Source organism: Hetaerina americana, unplaced genomic scaffold, assembly GCF_022747635.1.
Source record: "Hetaerina americana unplaced genomic scaffold, ioHetAmer1.1.p SCAF_9, whole genome shotgun sequence".
NCBI classification, from domain to species: Eukaryota; Metazoa; Arthropoda; class Insecta; order Odonata; family Calopterygidae; genus Hetaerina; species Hetaerina americana.
In genome coordinates this window covers 12,772,686-12,800,119 of record NW_027287538.1, presented here as the reverse complement: position 1 = coordinate 12,800,119, position 27,434 = coordinate 12,772,686, and positions in this window count along the sequence as shown.

Sequence of the window (27,434 nt, the reverse complement as noted above, 5' to 3'; positions counted from 1 at the left end):
ACGATAGGTTATGTAGTGAGAGGGAAGCTTAACACAACCGTTAAGCGAACGTAGAAGGGGAGGGAGAAGTGAAAGGCAACCTACAACAAATAACCGTTGAGGATGTGGGAAAAAACCGTTACGGAGGATGAAGGGAATACCACAAGAACGGAAAATTGACGGTTAGGGAAGGGAAAGGAAGAGAAGCACAAACGTTGAAGAGACTATAGGTTTACAAAGAACTAAGGGCATTTTAAATTTAACAGGGAGAAAAGAGAGGAATATGAAATAGGTCCTGTGTCACTGTTTAGGAGATTGTCTCTGTTTTTGAAAATTAAAATGCTCTCATAAGCGTCGAGTAAATTATTCATAGTTTGTTTTAGGAGATTTAAATTGTCTTTTGTCATGTGGTGTCCTGTTTCAATTAAATGCTGTGCCATACTAGATTTGTCTGGTTTCTTGTGTTTGTAGTGGGCGTAGTGTTCTTTATATCTAGTAAGAATGTTTCTGCGTGTTTGGCCTATGTAAGAAGCTTGGCAAGTCCCACAGTTGATTTGGTAAATGCCAGACTTCTCTGTTGTAGGTGTTTTGTCTTTGGTGTTTCCTAGGAGCTGTTTTAGTTTGCTGTTGTTGGTGTAAGAAATTTTCGTGTCAACAGTCTTGAAAATTTTTTCAATGCCTCTGGTTAACTGAGGATAGAAGGGTAATTTAATGTATTTATTTGTTGCGTCTTTTTTGTGTGTGGTGGCCGTGGAAATTAATTTCTTTAATTTGTGTTTCTTTGATATGTTGTAAATAAGTGATTCTTGGAAACCATTAAGTTTGGCAATATTTTTAATGCATTTAACATTCTGTGTATGAGAGAATGGTAGACAGCGTATTTGTGGCTGGGATGGTTAAAAGAATGTTTATGGATGTAGTTGTTTGTGTGTGTGGGTTTCCGGCATATGTCAAAAAGTAATTTATCGTTCGATCTTCGTTTTTGTAACGGTCATTTCCTTGACCGTGTAATTCCCCCTCCCCCTCACTACATAACCTATCGTTTCAAACTCCTCCACTATCAGCCTCGTCCATTGGCTCTTGTCTTTTTCACCACCCCCCCTCCCCCACACATTTAACATATATATATATATATATGTACATGTGTGGGGGATATATATTCTTCGGATTGCCCTTACCCTTTCTCACTTCGACTTGTGTTGTAGTGACGATTACCCTTCTGTACGCTGAAGAGGGCTACTTTGTGACCGAAATACGCGTATTCGTATTCACCTTTCTTATCCTCTCCTTTTTTACTTTTTACCCCATTTACCTACCTCATTATCCTTTTTTACCTTTTACCCCTTCTTGACTTGTGGCGCTAGCCAACTAATTTCATTTTTACTTTGTTTAGAAAGGTAAACTGTTTACGGCTATTGGAGTTTCACATTTATTATATATAACGCTAACACAGACATTATATAAATTTGACTTAAGAATTCTAATACGCGTTAGGTGAGTAAACTTGTTTGTACTGTGTCTTTTGCTTTGCTTAAATTATGTAATAAATAAAACGTTTTGTGAATTCGTTTTCTCCACGAAAAAGAGAAGCGCCCGTAAAGTATGTAATTGCACTTCACACAGTATTTGCATGTTGCATACATTCCCGGCGATATACAGCTGTGATCTTATCCCATAGCATAGATTTTCAGTTAAGGAGAGAGTTTTTTCGATCTTATCTATTTAAAAAAAAATTGTATTCAGTGGTAACGTAATGAAACTTTTGTCACTAACTTCTTCATTTATTGCAGAGAGGTAATAATATTTCTTTTGGTCTCTGGAACAATTTCAATTTGGTCTATGGAGTAATTTCCAGCCATAATACTTAAACTTAGAATCTTATACTAAAAATTAATAAAGTTTTTGGTGAAAAAGTATTTTATGTTATAAATTGAATTTAATTTTGGATTTAAACTTATTTTAACATTTTTTTACGTAATGCTTTCATGTTGCTTACTGCAGAAGGGAATGCATAATACTTTCTAATTCTTCTTCTTGCCACCAGGCCCCAAGGTTACTCTCTAAACCAGTTTCGGCTTCGCTTTCACGATCTGGTCCTTCCAATTTTCATTCCTGATGGCCTGCATTCTTTCAATTTTGTTTAATTCCCTCTCTGGGAATTCGGGCTACCCTTATTTCTATTTTTTTCGTAGTGATCTATTTTGTATATTAGATAGAGCACCTAGCTCATTAATGCATATATTCCTCAGCCGTTGTTACAGCCTTTTATGATGGGAAGAATTTCACTCCGATTTTTTAATTCGTATTTGGTCATTTTGTCACTTCGCTCGGCGTTCTGGTTAACTTAGCGTAGTGGGAACCGCCATTACTTGATAGAATTTCAAGTAATTCTCTCTTGGTTTTACCATTTATGCATCTAATTATCGTGTCAAACACGAATCTATTATGAAAAACATAAAAATAACTTAAACTTTAATTATTAACTTTATTGCTCAAATGTATGATTTTATCGTATAATTTTATAATATGATATATATAATGTATGAATTATTCATTTTACATTTGTTTTGTTGCATAGTTTGTCTTTGTTCAACCATTATTTACGAAGCGAAATACATGCAATGATGACCTTAGAGTTCTACCACGCGTTAGATGAGTAAACTTGGCTGATTGCACGCTGTCTTCTGCTTTGCTTAAATTATATTATAAATAAAAGGTTGTAGCTAAATATACGGGATGCTGGTTTATAGAATATTATAGGATTCCGGTTCGTAGTTCCAAAAGTGAATAAACTGGTTTGAAATTCGGGAAGGAAGTGTTAAAAATAGTTGAATCAGGCGTCCTCAATACCTTTCATAATTAACAGATATAGTCGTAAAGAAATAACAGACATCAGCGGGGGTTTCCTGAATATATTCTATCACAACAAAATATTGGGGCAAAGAAAAAGGCGCTCAAATGAGAGATTAAACCTCTCAGAAAACCAGTGTTTTTTGTGCTGGATTAACTATTGATAGAGATTATTGAAACCAATGTACGTATTTTTTCATAATACACTAAAAGATCGATTATTACAGTTAACGTATTTCAATGAAGCTATCATGCTCTTGTTAAGATGATTTGGACTATATTAGTGATTGTTCAATATGCCATAAAAAACCTTTTGAAAATCTGCTGATGCTATTGGTTAGGAAATATCGGAATTTTTTACTAAAATGTAGTCCAAAGTTGATTTATTAGCCGTCTGATAATAGCATTAATATTGATATTCCTTAGTTTTCTATCATTTAACTTACTTTGTGCCAGGTTTATTTAACTGTAGAATGTAAAATCAGTGAGGCAGTATTGCCTTTCTTAAATACGTGTTTCATTTTCCTAGCCTAGCTCCCTGCATTGCACCCCCCCTATATCATTATAAACAGACATATTCAAGACAAGATTTCAAGTTTCATAGAATTCTATTTGTAAAACTTAAATACCGCACTACCTAATGCCCAAATTATGACATCTCTTGAATTTGAAAACATGGTTGAAAACGTTTTCTCTTTCCAGTAAACAGGAAATATATTAATTTTTCCAACCGAAGATCTAGCTCATGCATTCCTCCCTGGAAATTGAATGATGTTACCCTAGAATGCTTTCTCAAAATCTCCCTCATCATTGTGTTTTTGTATGTAATCGATGGATTTCCCAGGTGGCAGCGTGGAGAGTGCATTTAGTTCCTGGCGTAGTGACAAGTGTACAAATGACTAACCACACCGTGGGACCATGTTCAAATCCCAATGCGGTTTTTTTCTGTGGTGTTTCTTTCAAGGCATGGGTGCTGTTTGAAGAGCACTTAATGTGCAGTATGTCTTCCGTGCGATTGGTCACTACACTCATTACTGTCTTTCGTTTACAATGGGCCGCTACTGACCCCACTCCAAGCAATCATAAACGTAGCTGACCCTGAAATACTAACTCATCCTTAATGGTGTAAAATTTCCCATTTGTCATGATAATCCCGGGAGTTTACTGATTTTAATGCCAACTCATTCCTCATTGATTTGTCAATGATAAGTCCAACGTCTCCCCCACATCATTTCTTCATTAATGATCCTACTTGTTTAATTAATGTTTTTCAAACTGAATCGTCAGTTCAATATGCCAAATCAGTACGTTCCTGTATAGCATGGACTCCTACAATTTATTCACCGTATGACCTTCAATCATTGTTTAATAGTGTGAGCTCTATACTCATATTTAAAAAAAATATTCGCTTGAGACTTTTCCGAGTTTATGTCAAAATAAACTTTATTCATAATTCTGGTGACCTTCGAAACTAGTTATTACTATTATGAAGGGTATATTTTGACTAAATCGACCCCTAGGGAGACTATCTGGCTTTATTCAATCGCATTTTTTTGTACCCATCCCCCGTTGGCCAATACGAAATACTCGACAGCGGTGCCTCCGGGTAAATCAAAGTGATCAAATGAGAATTCTCTGGAATAAAAGGGAATAAAGGGAACTGGAATAAAAGTATCACAGGTGTCTTTTCGGTTCGACGGATTTCAACACTAGCCTCTTGATATAGGACAAAGATGAGAAGACATGATATTCTTCGGAACCGAAAACGGAAAAAGATTTTCAGGCACCAGAAAGCCTGAGCAATGAACGCCACGCCCTCGAAAAATAAAACCCATTTATTTCTCTTTTCCCATCTTTTGTTTTTTGGAAAACCCTGTACATCGGATGGAAATGCACGAGTTGCAGTGGTGTCCGTGTCGACGAGTGGAGTGGTTTCCTTCGTTTTGGTTGACGGGGGGAGCGCCCCTTCGACAGGGCCGCAGCCAGGGATTGGCGGAAACAATGTCCTCGATGACAGACGCTGATCGGTGGACCCGGAGGCTGGCTGGCGGTGGAGGAGGGGGGATCGGGCGGCGGATGTGGAGGCAGGCGATGGAGGGATATGAGGGTGAGGCAGCGAGGCTTTTAGGGGGCCGGATCGGGGTCTCGCAGGGTCGGGAGTGGAAGGAAGTCCTTGACAGCAGCGGTGGGGACACTGGGGATGGGAGGGAAAGAGAGGGAGGCAAAAAAAGGTTTTATAGGAATGAGATAGGCGGACAGCGGCGCTACATGGGGGGAACATATCCGAATGCGCGCGTGGGTGCGTTTGTGTGTGTTGATTAATTACGGGCAATATGTCGGCGTCGAGAGAGAAAAGAGGCCTATCAATGGCAGGGGCGGGTTGAATGACGACGCATAGGGTGCCCCGCTGAGGAGAGAGTGGCCCGATACACACACACACAACACCCCCAACCCTCGCCGTTCCCTCCCTCCCTCCCGCGGCGAAAAGTGATTTCGATCGACATTTTTTCATCCGCGGCCGTTCGTATTCCTTCTGCCCATTCTCCCGGCGCAAGTGACCGTAAGAGGCACCCGGTGGTGGCCAGTGGCGCGCTCCTGACGTTGATGTGATCGTTAAGTGGTCGCTCCGGAGGAGATGGAGATTATTCTCGCTGACACACATGCGCCCCGCGATGGGGAATCATTGACCGAGTTCCCAGGAACCGTTTTCGACACGAACGGTTGAATGTCACTCCCAGAAATCTCAAGCGTCGCGAGGGCGGGCCCGGGGATATTTTTTTGTCACTCGAAGACTGTTGACCCGACTAAAGCATTGTCAGTTGTGCGAATTAAGTTGTCTAATGACAATCAATAATAGAAAATGACGAATTAAATTTAACCTGGAAGTGGAATACTTAGAAGCAGTGTGGAATTTTAAAGTCATTTCGTTTCACCGAATCCGTATTTTTTATTGTATAATTAATGTCCGTAATCTTGCGATGACTGGTGGCAAAGACAATTGTCACATTATAAAGTTAAATTCATGGGATACCTATTAAGTATTGTCGACAATTGACCTTTTGGAATCGACTCGAGAGAAATTGAAAAAGCAAACTTTTTAAATTTTGGGGGTGAAGTTTGAGTTGAGACAATTTAAATAAAATTACGTGCACATATTTGCAGTATTTTTACCCATAAATGAATTGTAAAATTTTATAATGAAGTCTGCCTTTTAATGATTTAATGAAAAATTAATTTTATAAAATGCAATTTTGCGTCTATTCAATAAACAGAAGTCCCATACGCATTGACATCACCCTTTGGAATTTCTCCGGAATTTTCTGCTCAATAATGGTTACTCAGAAAAAATTAGTCCTATCTCAGAGAATAAGGCTGAATCATTTTTCAACTTTTGTATGAGTAGTTGAACATTTTTTAATTTTTTACGTTTGCCAAGCTCCAAATGTTTAAGTACAACTTCATTATATTATCAAATAAAATATTTAAAGGATCACCTTTTTGAAATATAAAGTTTGGTACAAAACGTTAAATGTTTGTAAAGTCTGTAATATTTTAATTGCTTCATCAGAAGCATGATTTAATTAATAAAATGTTGCTGATAATGCAACGTCAAATGCTATCTTTACAAAATGAATCAGCCTATTGCATTTTATCATTGGATTAAACTTTTTTTGACGGGCTATAAACGCAACATTTTTTTGAGTTGTTTTTTACGACTTATTATGCGTAAGAGTTGGAGGTTATTTTGGGAGTTATTTTTCAATGCATAATTTAAATTTTTTTGATATTGCTTAAAACATAATAACTATGAAAATACATTTTAAGGGTTGATAACGGGTTTATGTGTCGTGTATTTAATTTTAATCATAAAAATTCCATTGAGAAAGTATGTATCGGAGGAGATCGAACGTCAGTCCTTGATTAAGGAACGACGTTGAAAGGCAACGGTCTACGCATAGTGCGGTGTTAGAATCATTTCATGCAAGGATATAAGTCCAGATCGTAAAATGACCGTAAAACGGAATGTGTTCGGATTAAAACCAATCTGGAGTGGGAGACCACTAATAGTATGTTTAGCAAATAAGCCACTATCTGATACACTCCTTATCCAATGGCGGAATTAGTGCGTGTAGTTTCATTATTAACTTTTTAAGAACGAGGATGGTGCAGGATAGCATTGGATCCCATTCTCTTCGGCTCTATCTTCTATCTATCGATGTATCCAGTGCATATTTTTTCTCCACTTATTTGCTTTTGTTCTTTAAGCAAGAGTAATTGAAAAATAATTCTATTAAAAACTGCTTGGAAATTACTTTTTTCTTCTGTGTTTTCCTCATCAACAGAAGAAAATAAAGCGTTCCTATTGATATTTTCTAACCCTCAGTCACCCGTGGAAAGTAGTTTCAACTCTTGACTGGGCAAAGCTGCTGGAATCCAGGGCAATAAAACTTCACTTAAAACTGTGTTAACAGTCTTAACAGGGTTAAACGGTTCCCAAAACATTCGCTGCGGCTTTATCAGTCCGATTAACCGAAGATCCTGTGTCACACTGATAAAAAACTTTGGATGAGATTCTTTCCTCTGAAATACTTGAGTATATTCAGAGTATAGCCGGATCCGTATGGTCTTGGCATCGCGCATAGGAAAATATAAAAATATGAGAAAAATATATCTAAGATTACCTTATCTCTTAGCTCGAGTGACAGAAATGTGATAGTAGACTCGAAGCTTGTAACCTGAAAGAGAAATATTTGAACCCCTATTTGCATGTTTTTATTAGAGCTAGATATCGCACTTCGGTCGAAACCAATGTCAAGCAAAAGTTTCTAACAAAGGTATATATATAATATATTATATATGTATAATATATATATATATATATATATATATATATATATATATATATATATTATATTGAGTCTCACTTAAAGAAGGCCTCTGAGAGGGCCGAAAGCTCGAACAATTTACCGTGTGAGTGTCCTTTTTAATGTAGCTATTCTATTCGTGTTATATTATATATATAATATATATATTTTAAAAAACCATAAACACAGTAAACAACCCAAAGGTTGGTTTACTAGGTGATGGTAGAGATCACCCAGTACTAAGCCCTATACGGCGTGCGAAAATTCACACATCAGGGTAGGGGGGCCAGTTCCTTTCCCTGTGCCGGTTATGGTTTCCCAGGAAGACCTGGTACCCGAAAAATCACTTTAACTTGGGTGGAGCTGCAGGTGCCCAGAGTGCTTTGCCCGGGAATCGAACCCGGGACCCTCTGGTCAGCAGTCCAACACTCTACCCACTTGACTACCGCGACCCATGTATATATATATATATATATATATATATATATATATATATATATATATATGTATATATATACATATAATTAGGTAATCTTTTCGTATATGTTAGACGCGAATATCAAAGCGTAGATTCACATAGAGGGAAAAAATGATTTATAAATTGATGACAAATTTACGTAAAGGAAATCTTTAAAATGTGTAAGAAAAAATTCTTATTCATACTTATTCTATCTCACCTCGTATTGACGCTGTTTGGTAGTCAAGACTAATTAGTACTCAGCATCTAATTGCGAGGAAAGGAGCTGGCTTATATTTTCCTCCAGTGTAAGGGGTAAAAAGGTCCCTTCGACAAATATAGACACGTTTATTTGATTTTACTCAGTACTGGGCGTGAGAAGAGAAATTCCATAGTCAAAGCAATCTTGATTTTAAACTTCTTTATTTTTTAATCCTTGATAATTATCTGTGATAAAAAGGAAAAATATTAATTGAACCAGGTAAAGTTTAAGAGAAATGGAAAGAATATAAAGAAGCTAAGAAGCATAGAAGGAAGAACTATGTGGTAAAGAAATGCAGGTCATTAAGATTTGATAAAGGAACTGAATGTGACACGGAAAGCTTAGACCCAGGCTTGCTCGATGGCTAGATAGAAAGGGCATTACGGGAATTGAAGTCGAATGAGGCTGTGAAGTTAGATAACATTCCCGCGGACCGACTTAAGTAACCTTCGACCTACTTGAGTAAGCATATTATTAAAAGACAAGTCGAAAGTTTGATGTGGAGGGTGGTTTTGTAAGGCGCGAAAACATTGTTTATTGAAGATAGACATTATGAGTAGATTAGAAGCTTTTGAAATATGGGAGTGGAGAAGGGTGGAGAAGGTCAGGTGAATAGAAAGGAAAATAAATGAGGAAGAGCTAGATATGGTGGGGAGGAGGGAAGATGTCTGGGATAAATTCATAGGAGGCACTAAAAATGGACTTAAACGTTTTGATTGGAAATAGTGTGTTGATAATAGCAGTAGAATTTTTGACAAGCAAGGAAGGGATCAGAATAGGATAGGGATTTGTAACTGTGAATTTATTGTTTATTTTCCTTACTCTCCCTCTCCAACTTCGCGATAAAGTTTTCCCATTTCCATCTCCCTCCTATTGTTCCAACTATTTCAGGGGTCATCCACCGTTTCATTATTCTTTCAATGCTTACTGTTCCTTTTGCTTTTCTTGTTGATTCATCCAATTCTAACGGTAACCAACTTTTCTAAACATTTTCAATTCCATTATCTTGAAAAATAATTAATTTGCTTTTATCGTCATTTTTATTACATCTGTGTTTGTAGTACATCATTTGGATAATATCATGAGTAAAACTAATCCTAATAATCCTAATCGTTATAACCCTTATCGTAATAATACTAATAATAAGCGTCTTCAATATGTGTTACTGGTTGAATAGAAACGACTGACAGAAGGTCAAATTGTTAACGTAAAGGTGCGAGTTCAAAGAGCTTTGATGCACGTAGGTCCACTGTCAGCGAACTGCCTCTTGCATCCTAATAATTAATACATAATGCATCTTCAAATTAGGTAACAATGCGTATATTACCACTACGACAATTAATAATGACAGATCAAATCTGCAATAACCAATTTATTCGTTCGCTACTTTGGTTTTCCATTTCCTCTTCTGCATTTAATTGTTAACCTGCATTAAACTTTTTATTAGGACTAGGTTCAAAGTGAATATCAAATGGTGCTCCGTTCTTCAATATATTTTGAAGGGCTCTTTTCAATTGATTGCTAATTAGCATGGAAGACTCATAATTATTTACCACTGGCATCTGATTTATGTAAAATATCAATAAATTATGTGAAAAAATAGATATTTTTAATTATTCGCTAATTTAAATGTGAAACAGGAATCGTTTGATCACTCATTACTTTAATCACTTTCTCCAGTATTCACATGTATCAATGAATATTATCAATTAGTCTAAATCATCCATTGCTGATATTTTAAGTGTAAATGTCGATTTTCCATGCATAATTACGAAAAGGGAATTAAGGTTTACACATTTACCAAAACATTCATTTTTTTTAAATATTGAAATCTAATTGCATGGTATATTTTATATTTTTTAAATTTCAATTTGTAAAATCATATTATACACTTGAATAATTTTAAACCATTTTTGGCCAAATGATTTCAGTCCGAGAGAAACGATTGAGGCATTTACATCCTGCGTATTTGAAAAATGTAACGCGGTGTTCCGTGGGCTGTTAGATTGTTGGCTCATTGTGATCTGTGCCCCCAACTATCAGAAGCCAACTTTTAGGATGTTTACTGTGAATAATTAGATTGAATTTAAAACTACCGTTCATTGCCAATCAATTTATTTGATTCCTGCCTTATAATATGCATTTGAAAGCAGATTACAAAGACGGATCAACCATATAAAACAAACAAAACTGTGATTTTTCAATTTTGCTGCTGCGAGGTAATTTAAGGTAATTCCGAATGTTAGAGTGTTTAAATCACCACATCTCGATTGTACCGTTAAAATTTTACTCAAAATTAAAGTACTTTCAATCGCTTTAATGAAATCACTTCAACCAATTACTCGTATTTACCAGTTGTCAATACTTTCCGTACCTTCAATTCGGTTATTGATCCTCCACACGATTTTTTTCATTAGATGTCACTCTGGAATAGTCGACTAATCTTGGCTCTGAATAATGATATACCCTCACTATTCTACTCATAATTTCTAAATTACTTCTTTCAGGTCTTAGCCAATGAATCTTCAAATCAATGTTGAATTACGCACTCCAGCGTATTTAATGTACACATTCACCGGTGAAATATATGATTTTTAATATTGTATCACTCATCGTTTATTTTTACATGCTTTCGTATAGCTATTAGTACTTCTTTCCCAAAACTTCCTCATAGAAACGTAGCAATACCCAATGTGTCTTCATCCAAAATCTACCTAAAGCCTAAATTTCCGCTTAATTGATGGCATTTTTAGGTTTTTCCTGTAGGAAGTCTTCGTATGAATCACATATACAGCAAATTGCTTCATTCTAGAGATAATTGCTTCCCCTTCCTCAGGGGTGTGAGTGGATGTTTTAGAATGTTCAGCATATTGAGGCAGTAATTAATTAATGGTGCCTAAATTTCCATGTGTGTGCGCTAATTGTTATTTTCCGGTTACGTTTTTTCACGACGATTTCGTTTTTATTTATGTTAGTTCCAGGAACTTTTTGCTCACATGAAAATAATTTAATTGTAGAAATTATCCTTGGTCTTTCTTCTTCATCGAAACTATAGCATTTTTAATGCTTTTTTGTCATTCTATTTGTTTATCTTAAAAATATTTGCCCTACAAAAATTATTTTCTCTATTAGGTTTTGTTGATTTTTCCCATACTCTCTTTATATAATCGAAATTTTCTTTTGCTGGTGAAATTGATCGTATTTTTTCATCTCTCCCTCTATTTTTAATGACTTTTTTGAATGTCCACATTTATTTTAACTCAAGGATCTGGAATGTTATTTCAGTTTTCATATGTTTTTCAGGTAGGTGAACTTTTTTTCTTCCATAGAAGCACAAAATTTATTCTATTCATCATATGAAGTGAGTTAGGTTCGTGCTTATATCGGAGAAAATCGATGATATGGCCAGTAGTTACCATGCCCATGATGGCATGGCCATCTCTTTCTTCTCCTTATTTTGTCTGTATTAGAAACTTATATTTTATATATAATCCAGATAACAGTTTTACCTTCTGGAACATTTGAGGATTTATATGATCGATGAATAGATTTTTCCAAGAAAATCTCATCTGATTACAGTAATCATGACTTGGCTTGGAGCAATGACAAAAAGTTAAAGTTAAATGCTTTTGACCCATTCAAATTCAAAATTCATTTCAATCCAATCATCCTCTCGGTTTTTATCTCAGAAATCATTTAAACCCCAGAAGGGAAGATGAAAAAGAAATGACAGAAATAGAGTTTATTTCCGAAGATATATTATAGATGCTGGGTAATTTTAGTGAGCTAACTTAGAAAGAAAGTCACGTGAAGGGATGAACGATAAGCACATATTTCCGTGGCCAAAATACTTTCCACAGAATGATGTGACGTATCAGAGATATTACTCCACAGTTAGATGAAGGTCTATATTTAAGTATTTTGTGCCTATTCAAGTGTATAAAAAGTACACAAACCACCATTATCTAGTGCAGGCATGAAAGAGAAGGGAAAAAAATTCTCCCTTAAAACAACTTGCTGTAAAGTGAAAAATAATACGGGTGGAGGCCAATCATTGCGCCTGGCCATCCATTTCCTTTTTAATAGCATTCTTGAGTTTTCTTTTATAAAGCAATCGACTTTCCTTTCACCCGAAGGCCGCGTTAATACGCCCCGGCACCCAAATGCCTCCCCACCTTAACCCCTGTACCACTTCACCTTATTAACTAGACCGTAAAAAAATGGCTTCCGCACCCTTTCGGTTGGTCTGGACGGCTCGATATCCCTCCCTCCCTCAATCAACCGACCAGAGTCCCCCTTTCCAGCCCACAATTCTCAATTAATCCCTTGTCACCCATTTCATAGGGAAGCATTCCCGATCCGCGCTCTTTCCCCCCTTCCGAGCCTCGCCCCAAATTCAACACAACCACCCGCCGTAAAACCCTTCGCGTCTTATATACAATAGCCTCCTTCCCAACACTTCTTTTCCTCACTCTGGACGCCAACTCCATTAACTTTTCCGCCACGGCCACTTGTTTCAATTCCCTCACCGTCAGAAATCGGATTATTCCGAAGGCTGCTTGTCTCTCTCTCTCTCTCTCCGGCAGGAAAAATGTTTTTCTTTTATCATTCCCCCGCCGTCATCGTGGATAAGTACACGTGAGTGAACGAGTGGCCAAAGTGTGGGGGCAAGTGGAATTTGGGGAGAGGGTGGTTAGTCGAAACGTTTTCTTTTCGCGGATGTTTAATAATTGCGTTACGACCTACGGCCGCAAAACTCAAAACTTTCGCTAGTGCTGCCCTCTACACTCCATCCATCCCTCCTCCCCCGAACATACACAACCCCCCCTCCCCTCTTCGCACATTCTGTTAAGTGTCTCCGTCTCATTCACTTTCATGTGTTTTTTCTGCCCGGATGAGAGGACCGTTTCCCTATTTCCCAAATCCGTCCGTCGTTTTCCGCTTTCTTTTTGCCCCGGGAGAGATAAGAGTGCCAAGCGTCTGGTGAGTAACGTTCTGACCTCGTGCGGTTCAGCCTCCACCCTTGGAGTGGATGCAGCGCTCTGATATAATATCCTTCCTTTGGTTATCATGTTCGGTGACATCTATTACTCTGCTCAAACAGCACCCAGTCCATAGAAATTAATGCCTTGGTCCTTTAACTCTGATTTATTTATTTAATATCTACAATTATGGTTTTAAGTTTATATTTAATAGTTTTACGAAGATAAGCTTGAGAATACTTCTTTAAAACATTGCTAATAATACAGATACTTCTACGACCGCCTGCTGAGTTTGCAAAGGTCATGCGAAAACGCATATACGTACTGGACATTTCTTCGACATTTCTTTTTTTTTCACTGTGTAAAGACTTTCTGGCTCATTGAACGTATGCGCACACTGTGGTCGGACTAGTGGGTGCACATATATAAGATAATTACAAATGTATTTCTGAGTATTTTCCTCGGGGATGAAATTTTAATGACACCTTCAATGCCACAAGTAATATGTCCCGTAGGCCGCGTAGTTTGTCCAGCGGGCCGCAGTCTCAATCCACTAGGTGCAACACAATTTCTTACCACCACTTCAACGCCAGTTTCTAAGAGTAAAAACCATTAGAATTGAAGGTTTTTCAAGTGTAAACGAAAAGCTAAATATATGGAGAGAAGGTATATATAAGTCAATATCCACTTTCCCTTTAACAATATCAAGGCCAATGAATTATAACTGTACTAATTATGAGCTGTCATTGTTCAAAATATAATGTCATTGCCATTATCTACTCATTATCATACTTTCTTTTAGTTATAACGAAATGAAGAGTGTAGAGGGAGCTAAAGACGGAAACGGTGAGCACTGGAAATCTTTTGCGTAATGCAGGAATACCCTTAGAAACCAGCTGTGACAGATATTAAAGGGCCATCTAAAAGAAATTTTATCCCAGCATATTGGATTTCACATTATTGTGTTAGATTTTGGCGACAGGAAATTGAATACTAAGATAGTAAAAACCAAGTTGGTTGAAATTATATCATGTATTCTCAGACAATTAAGGGTCATGCTCACTGTAAGGGCAATGCGTACTTAAATTACATTACGTCACATGCGGGTTGGGCAGCATAATCCACCAGTGCCTCCAATTATTAGGCTTCCTCATCGAGTAACATTTTCAGCTAAAGAGGATTACGTATTTTTCCCATCAGGTCATCAACAAGAACAAAATCATTCCGTCAATGACATAGTTATCGGTGAATACTTCTGTCGCACCATACCATAAAGAGTTTATGTGCCCAAGGGAACTTCAATCTTCAGCAATGAATATCCTTTTATCTTTCATTTCTTTATCACTTTCAACCGCAAATTCCAGTTCTGAAGTGAAGCGATCAGCCTCAATAGAAACTTCATTCATTGCTATCGATTAAATGATTTTAGTAGGTTTTGCATGATTGAAGATGAAAACTAAAATTGTATTTTATGTCTCACTGTATTTTGGTATGCATCATTGACGGATAAATGACTGATAGTTAAAAATAAATCAAAGACTTAACATTTGGCTAATTTGTCACTTGACTCAATAGAATAGGAGAAAATTTACGGATGGATGTATGTCTCGGGAAATTGATTCCATTTGCTTATCAAGCACAATCACGCACACGTACATGTGTTGTATTTATGAATGCTTATATATACGAGGTCTGTTCAAAAAGTATCGCGACTTTTGTATTTTTTCAAAAATAATTATTTATTCATGAATATCTATTTCGTCCCCTTTCAAAGTAATCCCCATTAGATATTATACACTTGTGCCAACGTTTTTCCAATCCTCGAAGCCCTTCAAAAATAATTTTTTGTGAACTTGTTCAGGTTATCCTTCGATGCAATCTTTATCTCGTCAATCATAGCCTAGTGTCGTCCTTTCATGGGCCTCTTCAGTTCCGGGAACAAGACAAAGTCACTGGGGGCGTATTCAGCGGATTGATTTGAGAAAATTACTCATAACTTGCTGGTCATATTATTTGCCGTTCTACCCTGTGGAAAGAACTCATGATTCACCATGCCCCTGGACTCGAAGAAAACTTTAAGCAAAACGTTCACTTTCGACCAAACTTGGCTCGTGCTGCGGCTTCCATTGGGATGGTTGGGAGTTTCCACGTCACCACTATAAACCATTACATGATTCGTCACCAGTTATGACCCTCTGGAGGAAATTTGGGTCGTCGCGGACAGAGTCCAACGCAAGTCCATTAGCAATGTTAAGGCGATGTTGCTGTTTCTGGTCGAAATTGAGCCATTTTCGTACGAATTTCGCGGCGACCTGTGTCATGCACAATTAAGTGGTAAAAATCGAATGGCACGAGTCAATTGATTTGTTTATGTCCTCAGCAACTTCTCTAACGGTGATTTGACGATTGGTCAATACTATTTTCTTCATTTCATCAATGTTTTCGTCTGTCGTTGACGTGCTCGGGCGCCCTCGGGCACGCTCTTCGTCGTTCACATCTTCTCGGCCTAATGAGAACATTTCGTACCACCGATAAACGTTGCTTCGGTCCAAGGTAGCTTCTCCACATGCCACAGTCAACAATCGGAATGCGCCCGCGCACTTAATTTCGTTTTTCACGCAAAATTTTATACAGATTCTTTGATACATTTTTTGGAACAGGCAAATGTCGAAGACAAGCAAAAACCGCTGTCAACAATTAACTGAACATTCAAAATAGCCGAATGTTTTGGCATAGATGAGAGACATAAGTACTAACATAACGCCACAAAAAAATCGAAAATCAATTGTACATAACCCTCGAAAATTCAAAATTCGCGAAACTGACTTCGCATATATACTACATCTTTTTTCTTGTACACCGTGCCGGAGAGGAGAGAGAAGAGTAGGGGTAGGGTATCTTTGGGCTCTGTTCATCCCGGGAATTTCAAATGTACGGAGGAGCCAGATGTGTACCAACTCTTGGGTTCTTACTGTAATGCTGCTTGCATCTTTGGGGGAAGCACTTCTTTTATGCAGAGGGGAAAGCATCTGGCGAAAATTTGGGAGCCGAAGAGCAAAGGGATGTGATCATTGGAGGAGGCGGGGGATATGGTGGAATTGCGATGGTGGTTAATGCGAATGGCGAGGGAGTTGATGCGTTCGCCCAAGGAGAAGGCCTTAAATAGTAGCAGGAAGGCGATATGTTACGTTTTGCATTTGGTGTACGTAGATAAGGCTGGGATGAGAATCTAGTGTGAAGGAACAGATCGTTGTGGGGAGAATGATGATGCATGGCTGCTAGTTGATGAGCGAAAAATAGAGGAGCGGGTTGAGAGCAATCGGGGCATCGCCGATTTTTCTATGTTGCCTTGGGTCGTCTGAAAGATGCATATGAGACTTAAGCAGAAAGCCTGTCGTTAGTATTAATTTTTTGCGGAGAATATTACTTTTATCATTTTACTAATTTTAAGAGAAAAATACTATGACGAAGTGGACATTTTCAGATTAGGCGATTTTGGGTGAGGATTCAGGGTGTAAGGATTTTATTGGTGAATAATTTTTCTGGGTGCCCGCGTTTGAGGAAGGGGTTGTGTTGATTGCCAATATATTTCTGGAATGAAGAGCGTGGGTACAAATTTACATTTGTAATTTTAATTTGTAATTTACATTTTGACCGCTAATAGAGGAATTAACAAATGGGACGTTTGTGTGCGTTTGATGAAAGGCAATGGCTGAATGTGATTGGAGGTGAATTGTGAATGGAGGTGGCTGGTTTAACTTGAACGGAGGTGCAGTAGTTATTTTTCAAAAGATAAATATCGATTTCTAAGAGGGTAAAGTTGGTGTAAGATGGGTAATGAGTAAATGATACTGAAAAGGATGAAATGCGGTAATAGATAAAGGAAGATTGATTTTCTCTGTCGAGGGCCAAAGATGTAATACAGATAATCCTGTTTACCATGGAAATGTCGGGCCCCGAAGAGAAATTTTAAATAAAACTCTTTCTGAAGGTGACTTGGTGGAAAATCTTCATATTGAAATTGAAAAATAACTAACTTGGCTTTTCAATATAGAGAATTTGTTATTAACGACCTAAGTTTTGTTATGATATAACATCTTCAGAACTGAAGATGTTATAACATAACGAAACCTAGGTCGTAAATAAATAAAAAATTCTATGTGAAAAAGCCAAGTTAGTTATTTTTCAATTTAAATGAGAAATTTTAAATCTTGAGATTCGATAAAGGAGCTTTCATGGAAGCTTATATAATGAGGCCATTCTTGTGTCTTCTTGTGTTTTTTGCTCATCAGTTTCTTCTCTTCGAAGGTTGAAGAAGATGCTGAATACGGACAAAGGTTTTTATTGTGGACAGGAAAGCTGAAAGGTGTACGAGGAAACTAGCGGAAGGGGTGTGTAGTGGTGCTGTGCGTTGGGAGAGGCAAAGTCTCAGGGCTTTTAGTCCTTCGCGGGGAACTTAGGTGACGACATTCGTAGCCATAAGGATGTTGTCAAATGGGAGAATATTACTGGAATTTGATGGGTTTCGGAAGTGGTGTGTGCCTTCAATGAAAGAGGGGAGTGTGGGCTAAGGATGACGGTCTTATAATGGCAGTGCTTCGTTCAGTTGGGCATTTGTGGCAGAGACGATAAAATTCCCTGGAGAATTGGCTTTGTGAATTTTTAGCAGGAGATAAATATGCTGGGTCTTTATGTTTTGTGGGAAAAGAATAGGTCAATTATTGGGGAGAGGACCGTGTTAACTCTGGAGGTGATGTGTAACCTTTTTGAACTGAGGACTTGAGTTATAAGGGAGAGGGGGTATGAGAGGAGGCGTTACTTAACTGGTGCGTTGTAACAATCTTCCCTTAATCTGTCGCTTTTGTCGGAACCTTTTTCCACCGTCGGGATCACTTTTTTCTTTTTGTGTCAAAAATTTTGGAAGCATTCGTTTCGGAGCGTGTGATGTCGCCATGAGTATTAAGCGATTTTAGGAAAGAATCGTTAATGATTCGGCTCCCAAGAAGGTTAATGAATATTTCGACAGGGTGATTTGGTGGAAGAGGTCTGGGCTCTTGTTAGGAGGGAAGTCGAAAGTTCATGCGCGTGGAAGTGCGACGGTAATTGTGTTTGGAATTAAGGCGAGACCGCCAAAATGCGGCAAATATTGATGACGTCGATGAAGATTTTCGTCTTACTTGCTCAGAGGTTGGTGAAAAAGAGAGATCATTCTTGAAAATGGCGAATTCCTCCCCATCGAAAAGGACGAACGAAATATTTACCACCTTTATTTCCATTTCGGGGACGTTCACGTCACCTGGGGAAAACCGGAGTCCCGTGCGGCGGTGGTGGAGGTTATATAGGGTGACCGGGTCTGGTTTAGAGGGCAAATGGGCGGAGTTTGGCGGGTGAGAGGAGGTGAGACTTCTGTGAGCGGTGCACGAAGGTCACAGTGATCGAAAGATAGTCAAGTGGCCCGGAGAGCTTCACTCTCACAGTCCGTATTCAAGTTAGATTACGGAGCAGAGATGAAGTTATTTTGTGGAATAAAGGAATAAACTGTTGGATTGAAAGTTATTAAATGTTTAAGAGAGAATAAAGGATGAATTAATGAAGATTACGAAGAGAGAGGTAATGAGAGAGAACTGTGAGCGTCGATTCGTGTGGCTGTTGGTTAATGAAGGCATGACGGTGTGGATAGAGGTAGGGTGGGGTGAAGGAAAGAGGAAGTTCGATAATATGACCATTAGGTATGATACCTTGAGAGAAAATGAGGAGGAAGACTCGGAATAGTAAGTAATCTGGATGAATTAACGCGCGTATCTAAGGACAAGGCTTAGCCAAGTTCTAATTGTTCTAAACTCTCTGGGTTTAACTGCAGAATTAGGTGGACAGGGATAAAGGGGCAAGTTGACCCGTGTCATAGGGTGATGGGTCGTAAGGAGCGAAGGAATCCAAATAACCAAATAACAACTTAAAAAAATATTGCTAAAGGAAGGGGGGTGACTCGAGCATATTGTTAATATTTTTTTGCCGTTTAATGAAGTTTTTTGATGGACAAAAACTGAATAACGATACATATCTTTGCCTCTGTTGAACAAAACAAGCGCATATTTCGATAAATATTTTCTCATTCCCGATTACTTTCGATGTTCCTTTATATCATCCGAAACGCCGACCCTATTTTTATTGCTGCCCTGCTTGCCTACGTTTACATCTACCTCTACTTCATACCCCTCAAGCCGCCGCAAGGGCGTGTGGCAGGGAGTGTTAGGGGACCACCCGTAATTAAGAAAAAAAAACCGCACGCAAAAGCCGCAAATTTATACAATCCAGAAGCAAAACATGGTATGTATTCATGCAAAAATCCTTAAAACCCACACATGCTAACACTCAAACTACCAACTAACATACACATGTACCTACAAAAATATATCTGACGTCTTTGCAGTGTTTAATTTTGTTCCGACTTTTAAATAAATGTTTTTAATGTTTCTAAAATGACTTGCCTAACGTTCTCTCCTTCGTCGAAGTCATCTATATCCTTTCACCAATCAAAATTATGTGCGTCTATCATCCTCCTGCTTACTTTAGATTTCTCCCAACAATCATCTCTCCTCCCACACCATGCCTAGCACTTCCTGGTTTGTTTGACTTTCTATCCGTTTCATCTTTTCCATCTTTCTTCACACCCATATTTTAAAATACTCCAGTGTACGGCCATCATCTATCTTCAACGATCATGTCACCGCGTTTCATATGGGATTTTTATCTTTTCTTCACATACTGCAAAACCAAGTTTCATATGGGATTTTTATCTTTTCTGTACATACTTACCCAACGTCCATTTCATCAATTTTCCTCCTCATTTCGAAAGCTTCTTTGCCCAATGAAATTCACGTTCTTATGCCCGTTTTACTTTGAACATATTGGTTCCAAATACTGCTTAGATATGTAAACTTTCCCAACGGTTCTAGTTTTGCCCTACTCTTTTAACGTTTATTATAGTCTTTCTATTTCTCGAAAAGCCCATGACACTTGGTGGGTTTGCATTGATTCTCATCGCATCGTATCACACCGGCTTTCCAATCCTATCAGCAATGCGTCTGACCCCTCGGCTGGCTGACGGACAAAATAAAACTTGATCATCAGTAAACCTAACTGATTTCGTGAATCACCCATTGATTTTGATTCATTTCACCAGTGCTGCCCAATCCTCTTTTAACATTCCCTTCACATATGTGTTGAAAAGAGTGCGTGGTAATGGACACCTCTGTCTTATCCCTAATTCTAATATTTCCCATTAATACTCTCCATCCGACTCACGAACCTGAGCAGTCTAATACTGTGCAGGTTTCAGATAAATCGTCTACCCCTCCTATTAGCACCTATTTTCTGTAGTTAATTTATGAATTTTAACCAATATACGTTCTGTATCGAACATGTTAGGGTAATTTATGAAACAAATATTTACCTCTACTTAAAAATGCATCCTGATTCTGTTATGTACCTGTCCATTAATGACCTCAATACTTTATGGCATCAAGAGCACCCCTCATCTTTCTGAAACCAAAATCACCATCCCCCAAGTAATCATTTGCTCTCCTCCGTATCCGCTTATTGATTATCTTAAGTACCACTTTAGCCGCGCACGAAGTCAAATATATTATGTTGTAGTCGCCCGTCTCGTATTTGAAAATGGAACTTGTGTTGTTTAGACAAAGCCGTCTACAAAATTTCTCTCTTATAATGCCACGAATTAGTCAATAAAAACTATACGCTCCACGTTTTCCTAAATTCTTTAATAGTTCCGCGAAAATGTTTTCCATTCTCGCGGTGTATTTGATTCCAATTCTCTTTCTATATCGAAATCAGGTCCGTATGGTTTATATTCAAAGCAGATAAATCACCAACCTTATCACTGTGCATTGATTTTATCAGGTTGATTTAATTTTTAAATTTATTCCTGCAACATCATATGAACAGTAATAGTACATAGAAAGAGTTGATGATCGGTGTTCTATTAGGAGAAACATCATTCAAAGTCAAAGCTGTTTCCATAGATCAAGCAAAATAGAATAAATACCATCATGAGGACGGAATCGTCTTAATATATGTAGGCTACTTCAATACCCATTAATGAGTGATTTAAATAATTCACTATAGATGCATTCTTTTAATAGGAATTCAAAAAGGCAATTAAGATAAATACTGTGTCATTATATATATTTGAAAAATATTGGCCGAAGTTACTGTTGATTTATTGGTGAAAGTTCGAATTCTGTGCAAGAAACACGCGATCTGAGGCTAAAAAACTTTATTTAGCAAATTTAAGTCTACATCGATTTTGTCCCCTTCAAAGTACTCCTTATTCATCGCTATACACTTATTCCATCTTCCTTTTCACTGTTAAAAGAACCCTTGGAAGTCATCGTTAGTCAGACTTTTTAGTTTTCTCGTCGTATCTTGCTTTATTATGTCCACATCTTCCCAGTGAAGTCCCCTCATCACATTTTTGCATTTTGGGAATAGGAAAAAGTCGCGGGGGACGATATCCAGCCACTTAGGATGATGATCAAGGATGGCGATTGAGTTTTTTGCCAGAAACTGGCCAACAATCAATGCTGAATGTGCAGGTCCATTGTCATGATGAAGGATCCATCCATCACCTTCAGTTAAATTTGGTTTAAATAGTGTGCACTGTTGATTTTCCTAAGTTCACATTAGGTTCAGCTATCGTTCGGACAGTTTTTCGACGATCGGTAAGGAAAAGCGACCGCACACGATCAATGTTGTCGTCAACTCAGGTGGTTGAAGGTCGCCCCAGCCTTACATTATCCAAGGCGTCTTGTCGGCCATCCTTAAAACGTCTAATCCACTTGAAAACGGATGTTTTCTTCCGAGCATTATCACCGTGAACAGCTGTCAACATTTCAGGAATTTATTGATAACTTTTACCGCTTTTCACCCAAAACTTGGTGTTGATTCCGTCCTCCGTGATTTCGTCAATTTCTATTTTCGAAAACAGTAAAAACAAGGACAATAGAAACTTGAATAAACACCATACGCACAGCTCGGCGATTCGCCAAACACTAACGGCTCATTGGGTCTCAGGCAACTGGCGCCGTTAGTGGGCGGGGCTATATAGTAGTCCGCGTCATGGCCACCCAATTGTACCAGTTCGCGCAATTATTGCACGTACTACGTACGTCTCTTTTGCTGGTTTTTTGATACCTTGTCATAAAATAAGTATCATCTCTTCTCTCCCGTTTAATTTTAATTGAAACAGACCAGCCGGGAACTCCATTACTCCGCGGCGAACGACGGTTTATTGGTGGGCTCCGACTACGTGGACGTTCCACTCCTCGAATAAAAAACTGAATTTTCACTCTCCGAAAGTGAGATTTAACTTGGAATGCGCATGTTAGCATATCCTTTGTTTCCTTTAAAATGAATGCACGAGTTCAACAGGACACGTTCCGAGGGGTTTCCTGGGATGAGGCGGAGTTAGGCACGCAGAGAGAGCCGGGCCTTCGTCACCCTTGCGAACGGGATGTGGATATGGAAGACGCTCTGGGACCAGTCCCCCCGCCTCCCTGCCCCCGCTTCTTCCTCCCCGCGTTTATTGTTGATCACAATTGCCATTGTAACTTCCTCCCTTTGTGCCCAAACAAACCCGTCTTGGGCCAGGCGGGTCCATGTTTGAGGAGGTTGCAAGGAGGGGAAGTAGAAGGCTTTATGGTAGTGAACGCAAAAGGGAGATGGAGAGAGAGAGAGAGAGAGAGAGAGAGAGAGAGAAAGATAGTGAGGCAGGGTTTTCGGCGCTGAAAGCGAGCCTAGAACGTGTGTTTGTCTGTGCGTGAATGTGTGTTTGTGGGTGGGGAGAGGGTGGGGTGTGTGTGGTTGGCTGGTAGATGATGGGCGGGATAAGTGCATGATGGTCCACCGAGCGATCCCACATCTTGCGAGGGAATGTGTGGCGGGAGAGGGTTTAGGGTGTTGGGGGAGGAGGTGCCCGCCCCCGAACCCCTCCACCAGAGAGCCTCCCCCCTCTTTCACCCCAGGCCGCTGCCGTCGCCGTAAAGCTGGGGGGTTGGTCTCTGGGATCGCGGCGTCGGAAGCGTAAGGTGGAGCGAGGCAGGGGAAATGAAGTGTGGAAGGCATTTATCCCTTCACTTCGCCACGTGCTTTCTGCCTTCGGGTAGAAATGGTGGTCCTATTCTATTCAAGCATTAGATTTCAATGGAAGACACTTCTTAAAAGAGTTCCACGAGCTACTGATACCTGACGTCTTTTGCTAGCCGACTTACGTACATTGTACAAACATGGACATAGGTATGTGTGTTCATCATACTATTCATGATTATTATAAAAGGTATCGAAAAAAGCTTTGGAAAAGTAGATTAATTTTAGATATTGCTGAATTGCTTCAAAATTCTTCCCTTGTGCGCCGACACGCTTTTTTTCCAAGACTCGGAAGTTTCCTTGGTAGGCGATTTCCGGAAGGTCCCTAAGGGTACGTGTGCAAACTTCTTTGACAGTACTGAGGGTCCCACGGTGGTGGCATTTGATGGAGAATTTCACTTTTGGGAATGGGAAATAGTCTGCTGGCGACAAATCGTGAATGCAAGGGGGTTGGGGAATCGTCGCGATGTCGTTGCAGAAGTTCTTTACAAGACCCACGATTCTACTCTTGGTCGTCCGTCAAGACCTTCGGAACGAGTTTAACGCAGATCTTCCGCATCGCCAAATGTATAGTGATAGTGGTGTTCACAGTCATCTTATCCATGAACTGCACTCCCCGATAATAGTGTGCACTACCATCTAATGATCTGCGATCATGGAAACATTTAACCGACGCTCTGAATTGAGCACTTTAGGTAAACCTGAGAAAAAAAATCGTTTTCAATACTTCTTTTACAAACCTTGTATACTTGCTTGAATATGTGCCCACACTGTTATAAAAAAATAAAAGCACAAAAAATTACTATGTAAGAGGGAATAAGTATATAGAATAAATGCCAAGATTGAAATTTCATTTAATTTTTGGTTTACTGAGCCGAAATAAAGATATTGTTGAAAAATCAAATCAACAAATAATTATAGTTTATTCCTCTTGTAATATTCGTCGCCATCAAATCGCCCAAAGTTCCACTATGTTATTTCATTTAACGTCAAAGTGAAATTTTCTGTGTCGTACAACTTTTGTTTCATGAATTTTGACAATATAATCTAGGTGGAATTATAGGATGCGGGCCACAATACGTGGACGCGGGTTGTGCCGATAAATGAGGTAGAATTAATGAATGAATCATGTCATCTTAAAAAGGAAATTTTAAACTTTCTCCAATTACAAATACCACTTTTTGAAAAACATTTTCTATTATTATAATTCTATAAAAGTTACCCTCCAGATTTTAATTATTCAAGATGAGGTAATTTTTCAGCTATTTATCATCTATCTAACATCCTTTACCGTGGGTAATTTTCTTACAATCGCGTTTAAATTCCGTGACACCCGTTGGAATCCAAAAATTATGCTCAAATAAAAATTAAAAAAAGTGAACCATCGCGAGTTCCTAGGAGAATCCCAGGTTCCTCTTAAGACGCGAGAGCCGACCCTTGCACGAAGAACATGAGTAAGGGGTGTGGGATAAATGGATGACGGCCGTGGTGTGGCACAAGCCCGTGCTCACTTGGGCGGACATTGCGCCCTCCGCCCTTCCTCCACCTTAACCCCCACCCCAGGGGTCACACTGTGCAAACCACCCCCCCCCTCCAAACACTCACCCGTAGCACCAAAAGAGGAGTTGCGCTCGACACCAACCACCTTCCTTTCCTTCACCCGGCCCTTATCTCTTTCAACGCCCCCCCGGGCTCCACTTCGCCCTTATCTTCTCCCCCCCCCCCGGCCTCTCCCTAACACTCTCCCCCTACCCTGCTCTTACCCACTCTTCCCCTTGCTCTTCCTCATTCCATTCTTCAAGGGGCGGGGGGGTCGTCGTCGCCGAAGGGGATTGTGGGCAAGGGGACGCCCACCGACTGCCTCTCCGGCAGAGTTGAGCCGGGCCCGAACCCGTCCCCCGAAGGGGGTGCGACCCCACTGGGGGGCCACGCGGGAAGGGGAGAGGAGCGCTCGCTGAGATGCGTAAGGTGTTGTTGTTCGTTTATGGGCTTTATGTGGCAGAATTATGATATTATTTTTACTTTAGGAGATGTCTAAATCAAGAAAATTAATTTTTTAGAATATAATGTTTTAAAGTAGTGTTAGCGAGAGAAGAGACGCCTTTGAGGGAGTATCTGAATGAAATTAAGGCTTTTGGGAGCCTGAGCAATATGATTGGAGGGAAATCCCGTCGACGAATCGAATCCAGGTGCGTGACTTCGAGGGGTTAATGAGGAGGAATTGTTTTTAAAGGTGACCGAGAAAGAGTTTGGCCTGGGATGGTCCCGTTCTATTCACATTGAAGAGCCTTTAAAGAAGGAGTAAGACATGTCATTGAAGGAATAATGGATCAGTATTCTTCCTCCTTAACCTCAACCATTACTTATCTGGAATAAATTTCCTTTTTCTCGCCCACTAATTTCTCTCTTGTCTTTTACTGAAGTGCGTTATTGGCTATGCATCCAAAAATCCGATTATCGAATTAGGTTTTACTAATTCATTTTTCCTTGACAAGTAATGTGCTAGACTTTAAGATTATTTGAACTTGATTTAAGTTCTCTGTGTTCTATACAATAATATAAATTCATTGGTGCTTGGTTCTCCTAATAATAGAATAGAGATAAACCAGGATATGTTGTTAGTTTATTGAAAATTTACAATTTTTCACGACTCATCAATTAATTAACTATTCCAAAACTAATAAATAAATAATTAATAAAAAGGGTTGGGTGGTAAGGTGAAGGGCAGAAGACGTTTAGTTAAAGAAATGAAGTTTTCTATTGATGTGGAAAATTACCAATTTGTAATTAATCATGATATTCCACCATATCACACCTGAAACGTCTCTTTTTATAGGATATCTTATGTTGAAATAAAATATCCTGACTAAACAATTCCTTGAGAAACCCCGGGTCATTTGCATCAATAAATTTGAAATTCATTCTAATACCACATTAAATATTCCTAAAATAAACCTCAAAACACGTTGGGGTGCACATTTAGGACCCCTTTTCCTTTTTACTCCCCTTATACACTTTTAAATGGTTGTCGATTAGGTAGGTATAACACTGGATACTCATTTATACACAGGGATTCCTCTCCGTTTTAATATATCTGTCTGATCTATATTTCTTGTAAAGGTAAGAAGTTCATTTGATTGATTACAGTCCTGTTTGGTCTAATTTGAGAGATAGTGGAGGCCGATGCTATGTGGAATTCCATTATAATGATCAAGGAAGGATCAAATAACACAGAATATTCTGTGAAGAAACAAAGATGTTTGGTACTTTATTGTTCACCACAAAGTCTATTTTATTTCGAGACACAAAGCTCATTAGAAGAAAGATTTTTAAATGAAATTTTATTATAACTCCAGATGTGAGATTCGTCCCCCCTTCCTAGTAGTAGTAGTTTTGAGGGGAGGCGACCGACAGCTAAGGTCATTTGCGCCATAGGGGATGGATAGGAAAGGATGAAGGGTGGAGAGAAACCCGGCGTCGGCATTAGCCTACTCTTTACGAAAGGCGCCAAGGGGTCCGCAGTTTAACGTCCCATCCGACGGACGGCGTACTCACTCAAAGTGCCCTCCACAAAGCACCTCAAGTAGGGATCGAGATACCTCTGAAAAATATTCAACACCGCCGGGATTTGAACCCGCGCCCTCACGGTGGGAAGCCAGTACGTTAGCCCCCGCACCATCTCGATCCCCTCCCCCCTTCCTGTTGGTATGATTGTTCTTGGGATAAACTTCAGGTGCACTTACAATGGATCGTAATAGTTTATTAATTAATACTGAAAATTAATTAACAGTGATATAAAGTGGCATTTCAATAAAAATATATGATTGCGTTAAAAAAAGACGAAAGAGTGTTAATTTTGATCAATTACTCAACGG